Genomic DNA, 13461 nt, shown 5'->3' with positions numbered 1-13461 from the left:
TTGGTGGTTCTATTAATTCTATTCTGTGTTTCCAGTCACCCAGGTGTCCTGAGAATATTGAAAATCCTGAACAGTGACATGTGCTCAGAAACAACACACAACCCACAAGATTTAGATGTGTTAAAATAACAGAGACTTAATGTTTGGCTAAAGGTCTCTGCATCAGTTTCCATCAGTTGCTCAGTGAAGCCTCTCTGATGACGGTTATGCTGGGCTCCTGTCTGGAAGTGTGGCAGAATATCATTAGCAGGATCTGGACTGGACTCCTTCTCATGGCACTGGTCTCAAGCTGGACTAGTCATTGGTTACCCGTTCCCTCAATTTCTGCTCTATTTTCACATCTGTACATCTTGTAAGTAGAACAAATAGTAGGTCTTTGGTTTTGTGACTGGGTTGGTCTCCCAATGCCTCCTTTAGAAGTCTTACCTGGTTACTGGAGATGGCTGGTTCGGATCCATATGCTGTGTTGCTGGGAGTCTAAGATAGAGTCACCCTCATAGATTCCTTGAAGTTTCTATTGCCCTAGGTTTCTAGTTGGTCCCAGGGATGCCTCCACCCCATTCCAGTTCTCTCTCTCTCTCTCTCTCTCTCTCTCTCTCTCTCTCTCTCTCTCTCTCTCTCTCTCTCACACACACACACACACACACACACACACATACACACACACACACACACACACACACACACACACACACACACATACACGAATGTCTTCCATTTCTATTTCTAAGCTTGGGGAATCCTTCAGAAGAGTGAGAAGAAGGATTTTACAGGCCAGATGGGTCAAGGACACCACAAGAAAACCCACAGAACCAACTAACGTGAGCCCATAGGGTCCCTCAGAGACTGACCCTGACCCGCCAACCAGGGAGCATGCGTGAGACTAACCCAGGCCCTTCGCACATATATAACAGTCCTGAAGCTTGGTGTTCTTGTGGGGCTCATGACAGTGAGGGCAGAGGCTGTCTCTGACTCTGTTGCCTGCCTTTGGGACCCTTCCCCACTGCTGGGCTGCCTAGTCTAGTGTCAACAGATTTGCCTAGTCTTACTGAAACTTGGTATGCCATGGCTGGTTGATGCCCATGGGCCTCCTCTTTTCTGAGGTGAACAGGAAGAGGAGTGGAGAGGGGAGGGAGAATAGGAGGAGAGAAGGGAGGTGAAGTAGCCATTGTAACATAAAGCAAATTAATTAAAAACTAAAAGTAAATAAATAAAGTACAGAAACTTTCGATGGGTGAAGTGTCTGAGGAGGCTGGATCCCTCCCATTCTCACCTTTCCATTTCCAGTTCACTCCAGTATCTACTGGTTTCTCCAGGGTTGGTCACCCAAGACCTGTCTTCTGGCATGATTCTCACCAACAAGTTATTTGTGGAAATTTGCTCTTCATCATTCAAAACTAAGGAAACTCTTGGCCACCTTTCCCGAACTGTGGCTTTCAGTCCTTCTCAACTCTGAAAGTGACCTCTGGCTTCCATTACAGCTCACTGTAGTGACAGCACATGGCTATGCTCAGTATACATTTGGGGAATGAATTTTAGAGTGAATTTAGTTGTGCCCTCTACTTTAATGAGGAATGGAAGAAAAAGGGAGAAATATTCTTTTAGTATGATTCTGTTTTTTTATTTTCTTCACAAAGATAACAATTGATAAGTTTCCTTTGGCCTTTATTTTTTTATTTTTGAAGTGGGACCACCATTAATTTGATCTATAAGATTTTTTTTCCACAGCTATATTTCCCACAACCATGAAAAGTTCAAGATACAGTCTCTTTACTGCTAGCAATGGTCCACAACTTAATTTTCAGCTAACTGGTTAGAACAGGGCTTAACTTGTCTTCTGCAACTTCCTTAACATGATGTTTGTATTATTTTGTTCTACTTGCTAATGGCTTTCTCAGAAAAGTTTCATGTTGATAATTTTCTATATGTCAATGGGATGTTTATGAAGAGCTTTCAGCAGACTAGAACCACTGACATGACTCTGTATATGTGCTAACAATTTTTATGACTCAAGCTAGATAGTGTGGATGCAACTGGGGAAAGGATAACCAGCAGGTGATAGATAGATAGATAGATAGATAGATAGATAGATAAATAGATAGATAGATAGATAATAGATTAGATAGACAGATAATTAGATAGATAGATGATAGATAGAGGGATAGAGAGATAGATAGATAATTAGATAGATAGATAGATAGATAGATAGATAGATAGATAGGATAAATGAGGGATAGATACATAGATAGATAGATAGATAATTAGATAGATAGATAGATAGATAGATAGATAGATAGATAGATGATAGATTAGATAGACAGATAGATGACAGATACATGATAGCATACTGTAGACACAACAACAAAAGGTAGACAGATGGACAAAAAACTCTAACACAGACTTCATGTCTAAGTACTGTACATCAAGAACTACACAAACACTACAATATGGTGTTTTCCTATGTTCCTATGTGTAGCAGACTTGTTTTTAATATTATTCACCTCTTGCCATATGCCAGCTACTTAGACTAAGCATTTGAAGTTGCACATGTTCCTGGGTGATTGATTTGGTTTTGCATTCTTGAAAATGCTACGCCTCCTTATTATAAATTCAGGCTGTGTGCATTCCAAAGCAGATATCAACGTTTGTATTGCTACACAGAGGCTGCAAATTCATAGCTCTTACCAGAGTGGATTTTCACTTCAATTACTCATATTGAAAGTCACTGCTAAAATGTTTCTTCTAAATGAAGTAATATTTAAACTATAATTTCTAACTGAGGAAGACAGCAGCTCCCCAGAGACATCTAGAGATCCTGTTTTATATTCTAAGCTCACGGTTTAAAACTTTACAACTGGGTAAAGTTCAGAATGTCAAGCTGACTGCCCAAATAAAAAGTAAAATCACCAAGACCTCATTATGATACTGTAAGGTAAAATTAAAATGAGGATGTGTTCTATTTGGGTAAACACATTCAGGAGCCATTTGAAACATGTACTTAACTAGCTGAAAGAGGTGGTTCTTTCTAATGGATGAAGGTATCCTTTTGTATGTGTGTATGCATCATTTATTTAAGTGCTATATGGTGTGTGTGTGTGTGTGTGTGTGTGTGTGTGTGTGTGTGTGTGTGTGAGAGAGAGAGAGAGAGATTTATTTAAGTCCTATTTGGGGGGGTGTGTGTGTAACTTATTTAAATGCTATTTGGTATGTGTGTGTGTATGTTTGTGTGTGTCAGGGTGTGTGTGTGTAAAATTTATTTACGTGCTACTTGAAATGCTCCAGTCTATCAAGTGAACAATAATATACACTTACTAAATTCTACAGAAAATTTCTAAGAGAGGAAATTAGATACAGAACTGCATATCAATAGCAAGGGCTCCATGACATAATCTTCAGAACATCAACACGGGACCAGCAGGGGACACAGCACTTTTAAAGCTCATTCCCCATGTCCGTGTCCCAGTTTTGTTCTAAAGTGTAGCACAGTATTTATGCTGTTCAGGTTTGGCCTCAGAAATTCTGCAGTTATGGCTATTAAGTATGCAAATTATGTCCATTGCTTTTTTTCCCCTCAGATCTAGAAAATTCTTTCATCATTTCACAGCTTACAAATACTTCATATGTCTCATGCTTTTCAGGGCAGCTTTCTAGTTAATAAGTAAATTAAATTTTTTTGAATTAGGCTGAATTCTATCACAGTGGCACCATAAACATTCATCATCCTTGTAGGGCACATGTTTCCTTCAGGCTCTGATTTGCAATTCATAATCTTTCCTTGTCTTATCCTTGTTCGTTCTCAATTGTACAAGATGAAGAGGAGATAGTTTTGGAGCATTCACATTTTAATCAGTATTCAAGCTGAACTGAAGGGCCCTATGCTTTCCCCCGGTGCACACAAATTTATCTCCACTAAACAACCATTCTGACTGGAGAGAGGGCTCGGTCAGGGCTTGCCGAGTAAACATGAAGCCCTGAGTTCAGATCCCCCTGAGTTACGTGAAAGAGCTGGGCCCAGCGTGGCAGAGAGTGTCTGTCAGCTAAGCCTGAGGGGAAGAGAGGCAAACTAAGTCATATATATACACACACACACATGTTTACTCCATGGTTTCAAGGTCGCTGCACTTTCCATATTCCTTCAGTAGTTTTAGCTCCTGAGTTCTCACATCCACACAAAAAGAAGCTCTAGCTGTCATTTTGGTGAGAGGCATCTTTAATGGTTTGGGGTTGGTGAATTTCTAGTAATTCTTGATTTTCTCTATATTACTGCAACTCCTCCCTCAGTTTTCACATCACCTTTTATGTCTGGATCCCTTTCTGTCTCTCAGGAGGATTGTATCAACCAAGTTCAGTTTTATGGCCATACTCATCTTTGTATTTACTCATATCCTATTTTTTCAGGTTAGATTTGGAAGCTCTGTGTAGATGTACATTTTAGGTTGCTCTGTTCTACCTACCACAGCATGCAACTGTGTGTAGTTATGTAATTATTCATTTCTGAGTATTGAACCGAGGGCCAATACTAGGAGCTATACCTATACAAAGGCTACATATACTAGGTGTTTATATATATATATATATATATATATATATATATATATATATATATATATATATATATATTCACTAATCAGGTGTTCTATTGCTGAGCCACACCCCAAGGCCTGAATTTGTTTGTTTGTTTGTTTGTTTGTTTTCATTTCTGTCACATGGACAGTAATGTTCTTTCTCTCATTTCTGACATCAGCCACTCACTTCTTCTCTAGCTTGTTTGTTCCAGAGTTAGGCTTAGGGCCTCTCAACCCTGCCCATCTCTATAAAGGTCTGTTGTTTCTGATTGCTCCTTATATCACATTAATAGTATTCTTTGTCATCCCAAGCCTTCTGAGGGCTTTGTGCTCAGCTTTCTTTTTACTTTCCTGTTCCTTTAACATGTAAAGTCAGATTATTGATTAGAGATCTTTCTTCTTTTTGGCACATAGACAGTTGTGGCTATATGTTTGGGCATGTTGTATTTTTATTTCCATTCATCTAAGTCATCTCTAATTCCCATAATCACTTTTGTTGTTCCCCACCGTTGCGTTTGAACGTGTTGTTTTCCACCCCTGTCACTTTTGCAGCTTGCGTTCTTCTGTTGATCCCTGACGCTAATTCTACTGAGGTCAGAGGACATACCTTGTGTGATCTCAGGCTTTTATAAATTCCCGAAGTCTTAGGATGCAGCATGGCCTTTTTATCCTAAATAAAGCCATCCCTTTCTTGATTAAGCCCTCTCCTTCCTGCTATAAAATTTAAAATTAGTATTAGATCTCAGATATCTGAAAGTCCTCTCTCTCTCTCTCTCTCTCTCTCTCTCTCTCTCTCTCTCTCTCTCTCTCTCTCTTTCTCTCTCCTTCTCCTTCTTCCTCTCCCTCCTCCTCTCCCCCTCACCCTCCACCCCTGCCCCCGCCCCTGGTTCCTTCAGCAGAGAGACCAATCTATCACACTCCTAGCCTGCGTTCCACAGTGCTTCTCCTTGTCCATAGTCGCCTGAAGGCATCTGCTGCAAGACTTCTTCAGGAGCCTACCCGTCAGTCTCCATTTCCCAGTTCTGAGCCCAGAGCCCTTCATAAGCCCCCTCCTCACTATGTTCCCCTAATGTAAATGCAAATTAAAATTCCCATGAACTTACTATAAAGTACACTCAGATTATTAGATGTTGAGGAATTATAATTAACATTAGTTAACATGGAAACTAGCCTGAAGGTAAGTCAATCATATTTAGAGGCTTGAGAGGAAATGTTAGTATCCGAAGACACATTAATTAATATATAGCCATGTCACGAGTAGACACATCTCGTCATTTAGTGTAGTCACACATCAGAAAGAATGAGAATAGCATCAACTCTCGCTCAAAAGCTGATTCAGTTTAGCAAAGTAATTCACCTTCATTATCATGTCTGTCCCTGAGACCAAAAGACAAACGTGTTTATTTATTTTGGTTGTGTTATTTTGCGCACACTAGCAATTCCTATGTATATGGTCACTGTGTGTGCATTCTGATTTATGATTTTCACATGCGTTCTCTTTTTTAAAAAATATTTTAAGAGTTTCACATACACCAACTACACCCAGAAATTATTGCAATAAGCATCAATGCATGAATATTGTATCATTAGAAACCTGAAATTTTTGCTCCAACGTGGAGACTATTCTATATACTTCAAATATCATTCATAAAACTCAAGAATTGCTGCTGTAACATTTTGATAGACATGGCCAGCTGGATAGAAAGGCTTTGTCCTATCCATTCTTATAATCATTTTGTATTTTTTCTAATATCCTAATAACCCAACCATATCAATAAATCCATGAGACTGGAAGATAAGAGCTCCAGTACTTTTAACATCGTTCACTTTTCAGGCCCGTAACAGAGACCCTGGTTTCTCAGTTACATTTTTGGGTTAAATATAAAATGCAGTTTGCATTAGTTATAACACAAGCCGCATCAGAAGTTCAAACACCCAATGATGTTTATGCTGAATCCTCAAGAATCCAGATAGCAGAAGAGAAAATTCACAGTTTTTCTTCCTAATGCTTAAGATTCTTGACTCTAAAGGACGATGAATATTGGCAAAAGACGTACACAAGGAGAAAGCAGAAATCAACACAAAATGAAAATATTACTACAATGAACTTATTGTTTCACACAAGTATGTTCCCAGGTTATTTTGACAATGTATATTGGATATGCTATATTTTTCAAGCATAAGATTCTTGGTTATGGGGCTGGAGAGATGGCTCAGTGGTTAAGAGCACTGATTGCTCTCCCAGAGGTCCTGAGTTCAATTCCCAGCAACCATATGGTGGCTCACAACCATCTATAATGTGATCTGATGCCCTCCTCTGGCCTGCATGTGTATGTGCAGGCAGAGCACTGTGTATGTAATAAATAAATAAATCTTTTTTTTTTAATCTTGCTTATTTTATTTCTCTTGAAAGTTTTATTTCTCTAAGGGGATTCTATTCTTTCTTTGCCCAAAGAAAACAATTTTCTTCTTTGGGAAATTATTTTTAGGGGAGTTTATAAACTTTGCAAATTTGTGAGTGTCTAGGTTTGAGACAATGTCCGTTCTATTCCAAGTATGGGGGGTTTATGTTGGTTTTGATGAAATATCCAGGCTTAACTAGTATTTCAGTTCTTTTTCTTTAGCATATTGACTGAACACATTGGTGATTGACTTGGGATCTGATGGTTGTTAGAACTGATTCAGGCTGGACTGATGTTGAAATATTATCCAAAAGGGAAGAAGATACAATGAACTTGAAAGTAGATAACACACCTATTAGAATGGGCAGCTTTTTTAAATTGCTAAACCAAACACTGATAAAAATGTAGAAAAATAGGAAACATACATGCAGCCACTAAAAATGTAAACCACCACAGAAACCTGAGGAAATGGTTAGAGGGTCTCCCAAGTTCCTTGTCTGACTTACCATTTTAACTCTCTAGTAGTTACATAGAGTGAAACTCACACTGTGTAAAACCTTGTGCATGAATATTCACAGCAGCTGCTTCTTAGTAGTTAAGTAGCAGAGGCAGCCCAGCCATCCTCCAGTCACGAAAGAGCTGGGCAGACTCCAGTAACTCCAACCTTGCAAAGTGACAGAAGGAAAGCAGAGCCTGTAAGATCGCTCAGAGAGAGGGTCAGAGCGTTTGCCACCAACTATGACTTCAAGTCCATCCCTGGGGCCCACATAAAGGGGATAGGAGACCATCGACTCATGAGACTGTCCTCTGATTGCCAGGCACGCCTCATCCTGTCTGTGGCACAGGCACGCACAAGCTAATAATGAATAAACATTTTTACAAAGAAAATATTTTTAAATAAATGAATAGAAATGAACTAGAAATTCTTGTGATAACTTGGATTTGGCCTCCAAAACAGCATGCTTAGATCAAAGAATTTACATGCCATGTGATTCTTTTTATATAGCAGTGGGCAAATGGGAAGATTACAGGCAAGAACAGGTTAGTGACTATCACACACAGCAGAGGCAGAGATGAGATGGAGTCAGCCCAGAAGAGTTCTCTCTCTGCTGTCAGGGGAGAATGGTTCAATATGCTGATCATGCTATTAAGTACATAAATCCTTGCATGCATGAAGCTGCACGAGCCCATACACACATGCAAGTTCACACAAGAAGCCACAAGCAATAAACAGACCTGTGGGTTGATTTACAGAAATGCTACATGCTGGGCTTCCCGGCTTCTTATTTACCCATGCTGCGTAAGGCAGCAGCCCTGGGGATCCGCAGATGAAGGTTATCAGGTTATCCCTGACTCTGCCATCTCATCAACGTCTTGTCAGTCTATGCTTATTCCAAAACAAAAGAAAATCAAAAGAGTACTCGTAACACGATTGTAAAACAATCCTATTAGAAACAGAAACAGACTCGCACATCTGGCATTGGAAATAACTTTCCTTCCAGGTGTTATTGGAAGTCTCCATTTTGAATTGACTGGCTTTTTGAAACCGTCTTTAATTCAGGCAATGCAGTTGCATACGCCCAAAACCTGTGATGCTTGAACATAACAGTTTCAGCTCTGATCCCCTAATGCTCCATTTTCTTTTTCAAATGCACTTTTTTTTTTTTTGACCAAGAAGGATGTCATTTCCAAAAGTGCTAAGAGACCCACACTTAACTTGAACAACATTGTTCTTTTCGATTATTAAAGCTACTCAATTTTCTCCCTTGGTTGCTGCTCTGACTTGGAGACTCTTCTGAAATGTCAGACTAAGGAAACTGTACTGTACTTGTTCCAACATAAATATATATATATATATATATATATATATATATATATATATAAGCTTTAAAATTAATGCAATCAATAGCTTTTGATGGTAAAGTTAAAAAACAATAACTAAATGTTAAAACCTACAAATCCATCCTGTTCTTTCTTTCTTTCTTTCTTTCTTTCTTTCTTTCTTTCTTTCATTCTTTTTCTTGGAATACCAATGTGGTCAACAAACTAGGAAAGGCGATAGACAGGTTGCTTCAAGAATGCTTAATAAGAAAAAAAAAACAATCATAGCAGAATTCTAGGGTGGAAGGTAAGAGTACATGCCTGTTGTGCTGAGTGCTACAGATAGTAATGCTGAGCAAGGTGATCATGCTGACGGAGGGAACACAAAGCCCGGATACTTCCCAGGATTTTGTTTTGTGACCCTGAGTGGAAGAAGAAAACAGAATGCTGAGGCTCAGAGGTGGACATAGCTTAGTCAGCCTGAGTGACAGCAGGACAAGTCCCAGGAGAAAAGTACCCAGCTCAGAGGAAGAGGGAAAGCTGTGCAAAGCAAAGCTTTGTAACAAAATCCTTGAGCAAAGGGCTGCGAGAAGCCACCCAGTCTGAAAAGGGGTTTATAGTCCTTGTTAACATAGAACAGCAATGCAGAATTGTTTCTCCTTTTTTCTCTCACTCTGGTTCCCTCCTCCTTGCTCATAATTTGGCATTCTCAATGAAATAACCAAGCTGGAGACAAAGCTATGATGGCATTCCATCAACAGAGTTGCCAGATTTTGCGTTGTGCCAATTTTCTTTCTTTCTTTCTTTCTTTCTTTCTTTCTTTCTTTCTTTCTTTTTGATGTATTACAGTATTTATTTCTCCATATTTTCAACAATATTGGGCTACATGAAACTTTATATATGATATCCCATTACTGGTTTTTATTTTATTAATTTATTCAGATTACATCTCAGTTGTTATCACCTCACTTATATCCTCCTGTTCCTCCTTCCTTCCCTCTTTCATCCTATTCCTCTCCCCTAGGTCTGTGACCGAAGGGGAGCTCCTCCCCCACTATATGGTCATAGACTATCAAGTGTCATCTTGGTAGCCTGCTTATCCTTTCTCTGAGTGCCAACAGACCTCCACACCAAGGGGAAGTAGTCAAATATGGGGCACCAGAGTTCATGTCAGAGTCAGTTCCCGCTCTCCACTCAACTGTGGAGAGTGTCCTGTCCGTTGGCTAGATCTGAACAGGGGTTCAATGTTTACTGCATGTATTGTTCTTGGCTGGTGCAGTAGATTAAGCAGACCCTGGGTTCAGATCTGCCTGTCATGATGTTTTTCTTGTGGGTTTATAGGACCCTCAGGATCCTTCTGTTTCCCCATTCTCCCATATTTCCCTCACCTAGAGGCCCAATAGAAAGCCTCCGCATCTATTCCAATCTCCTGGTAAGTGAAGATTTTCATTGGATCTCCCTTTTGGGCTAGTGTCCAATTATAAGTGAGTATATGCCATGTGAGTCTTTCTGGATCTGGGTTAACTCCCTCAGGATGATCATTTCTAGTTCCATCCATTTGTCCACAAATTTCAGGATTTCCTTGTTTTTAATAGCTGAGTAGTATCTCATAGTTTGCTTTCCATTAGAGTTGTTGACACACTGACTCTTACGGTTGATCGTAATGATGGTTTTACCCAAGCCAACCTTGCATTACTAGGAAAAAGTAACAATCAGAAGAATATTGCTGTGGCATATAAAAGTCAATGGAAGAATGGGGAGATTATAGAAAAGTGAACGTAGGGAAATCTAACTCATATACATTAGATTATTTAGGAGCAGCTGTAGAGAGATGGAAGCAGAAAGAATGAGAGGCTCAGACTTTAAGTGGACAATATTTATTCATAGTGAAGGGGCATCTTGTCACCCACTAGTGTGGATGGCCAAGATGTTTACAGAAGATGAGACACTCCCTCTTATCAGGGCGGAAATGACTCCTGCAGTCAGCAAGGGAAGCTGGGGAGTGTAGTCTTTTGGCAGGAAACTATCATTCCTAACCGTGAGAAGGTGTAAAGATGCAGGGCAGGTCATTAAAGCTGTTCGATGATGATGATGATGATGATGATGATGATGATGATGATGATGGTCTCTGCTGGAGAGGATAGTTCTAGATCACTGAAGAATAAGTCCTCTGGTCCTATAGCAGGGAGAGAGTCTTAACCTGATCTGCTTCAATGGATCAGGCGATTGTGACCCCATATTCCTGAGGAGACTTGCAAAACAATTAATAGAGGGATAGAAGCAGATGGTTTGGTTATAGAGTAGACCTAAAAGATGTTCTGAGAGTGTTGAGGGAGGGGAAGGGGCCAGGTGGGAAAGACAGAGTGGGCCGGTAAGAGAAAGTGAGTGTAGAGTTGATTCCACGTGACAATGACTGGTCCCCCCTTGCCTGGACTAGAGCACAATAATGAGATAGCAGAAGTAGCAGGGAGCTGCAGAGCATCCACAGCAGGGACCAGGAGCGCATAGAGGACTAATGAAAAGAACTGGAAGTGGCCTGGGGTGGAAGGGATGAAGGTCTCTGTTACCCAGAGTCTCTCCACAGCTTCCAGAGGGTCTTTTGCAGATGTATAAGGAGCTGGCAGAGCTGTTGTAGAGTGAAACCCATTGGAAAAGCTTATGTGGAACATTTGATTTCGGTATAGGATGAAGTTCAGTTAAGTAAACCATTTAAAAGGCAGTGCAGAAACATTAGTATGAGTACAGGGAGGAAAGGAGTGGTCCAGGTGAGGGGCCAGAGTGGGAGGGAACCAGAAGCAGATGCATAGGAGGAGGCTCATGGTTGAAATACTTTCTGGTGCCTGTCTCTAGACCCCATTTCAAACCAGTTAGGATTTGTTGGCATGGATGCAGTGTTGTTCACGGGGAGAATGCCAATCCTATGCTTAGCAGTAGTCATTTTAGAGTACTGAGGCAGCCAAGGTGTCTAGCTGGTCCTTGTTGGCTGATCTGCGCTGGTGAGATGGAAGGGTTAATTGACACAAAGAAGCCTTCAGTCCAACTGATGTTGTTCAGAGTCCCCAAACCAATGTCCAGAGTGGCAAGAAGGATGAGTTCAATACTCCATTAGTCCCCTTTTCAGGGGTCACCTGAACTGCTTTAGGGATTTGGGGGCACTGATTTCTTCTGTACTTGCTTCAAGGCTGACAAAAGGGCAGTAGTTGGAGAAGCCTCAGGAGAGAGGCCATCCAGGGGGCCCTCAGTGAAGCTTTACAGCTGGCAAGGATCCAGAACATAAGTCAGGAGGTAACAAGGGCACAATTTCTTCCTGAGGAACATTAGGAGCACAGCATTTCATTCCATACACTCGGCCAATAGATAGATGAAAGATGAATGCGTTAGTCATGGCGAATCTGTAATAAATAACTTACATCTGACTTGGGCTAAATTGACAAAAAAGGCTAAAGCCAGCTCTAGCAATGGACACCTCTCTAGATTGCCACATAATGACAATAGTAAGCGAGGTTTTTTGTTGTTGTTGTTTTTAAACGTCATTTTATTTGAAAATAGATTGGTCATTTACAAAACATAATTTTTGTAACAATCAAACTAAATGAGCACTTGGCTTTTGAAATTTGAAATTTTGAAATTTGGCATCACTGCCAAAGCCTGTTTATTCTTTGTAGACTTCAAAGTGCAGGCATGGCCCTGGAGCTCTGCATCTGGAAGAGGCTACAATATATTCTCAAAAGGCCACAGGTGATGCCTGGTTGGAGAGAATCTGCTTCATCTAAGTCATCAGCTCCTGAAGACTCTGAGGGTCTTGGATAGCACTCAATAGAATCACATGTTGAGTCTACTGTGACTCCAGCTGTCAAAGACAGACTTGGACATTCTGAGTAACTTCCCACAGCACCCTTCTTTCATGAGGGAGCATCAGTGAATAGAGTATAGACCCTGAAATTGGCTTTGGCTAAGAGGAAGAAAGCCAGGGTAAAGGGTATGCTGACTAGTTTTATGTCAACTTAACCCAAGCTAGAGATATCTCAAAGGAAAGAATCACAATTCAGAAAATACCTCCATAAGATCTGGAACTTTCTTCATCAGGGATTGGTGTGGAGGTCCCAGTCCAATGTGGGTGGTGCCATCTCTAGGCTGGTGGTCCTGGGTGCTATAAAAAAAAGCAGGCTGAGGAAATCAGAAGGAGTGAGACAGCTGGCAGCACTCCTCCATGACCTCTGCATCAGCTCCTGCCTCCAGGGCCTGCGCTGTGTGAGCTCCTGCCCTCACTGCTTTTGATAATGAGCCTTGAGTGAAATAAGTACTTTCATCCCAAGATGCTTTTTGGTCATGCTGTTCCATTGTGGCAATAGACATGTTACCTATGACAGTTGTTTTAGTTAGATATTTTTCTAACTAACAATGAGAAAAATAACTGATACAAGTATATTCCCTAAACTCTTTGGTCATAGAACTAAAGCTTTGTATTGAAAATCCCTAAGTTTGGTTTCTAGGTTAAAAAAAAAAAAAGAAAAAAGAAACAAAACAAAAAAACAAAACAAAACAAAAACCCGGCTCAAGCATGGGGGCAGGGCTCACTTCATTCTCATCCAAGAGGAAGGCTTTTACTGCCTCTCCTCCTGTCTTCTAGGTCTCAGTCTTCAGCCTCAAGTTTCCCTGCTTGAGGGTTTATT

General features: G+C 40.5%; 1 protein-coding gene across 2 annotated transcripts in view; it reads left to right on the top strand.

Moving 5' to 3' along the window:
- The window catches only part of GPC6 (glypican 6), a 1016336-nt gene that overhangs the window by 659406 nt on the left and 343469 nt on the right, over positions 1-13461 (top strand). The gene's annotated exons all lie outside the window — the stretch shown is intronic.

Source organism: Acomys minous (assembly GCF_964271855.1).
Source record: "Acomys minous genome assembly, chromosome: 18".
Taxonomy (NCBI): Eukaryota; Metazoa; Chordata; class Mammalia; order Rodentia; family Muridae; genus Acomys; species Acomys minous.
This window is presented reverse-complemented; position numbering and strand designations above follow the sequence as displayed.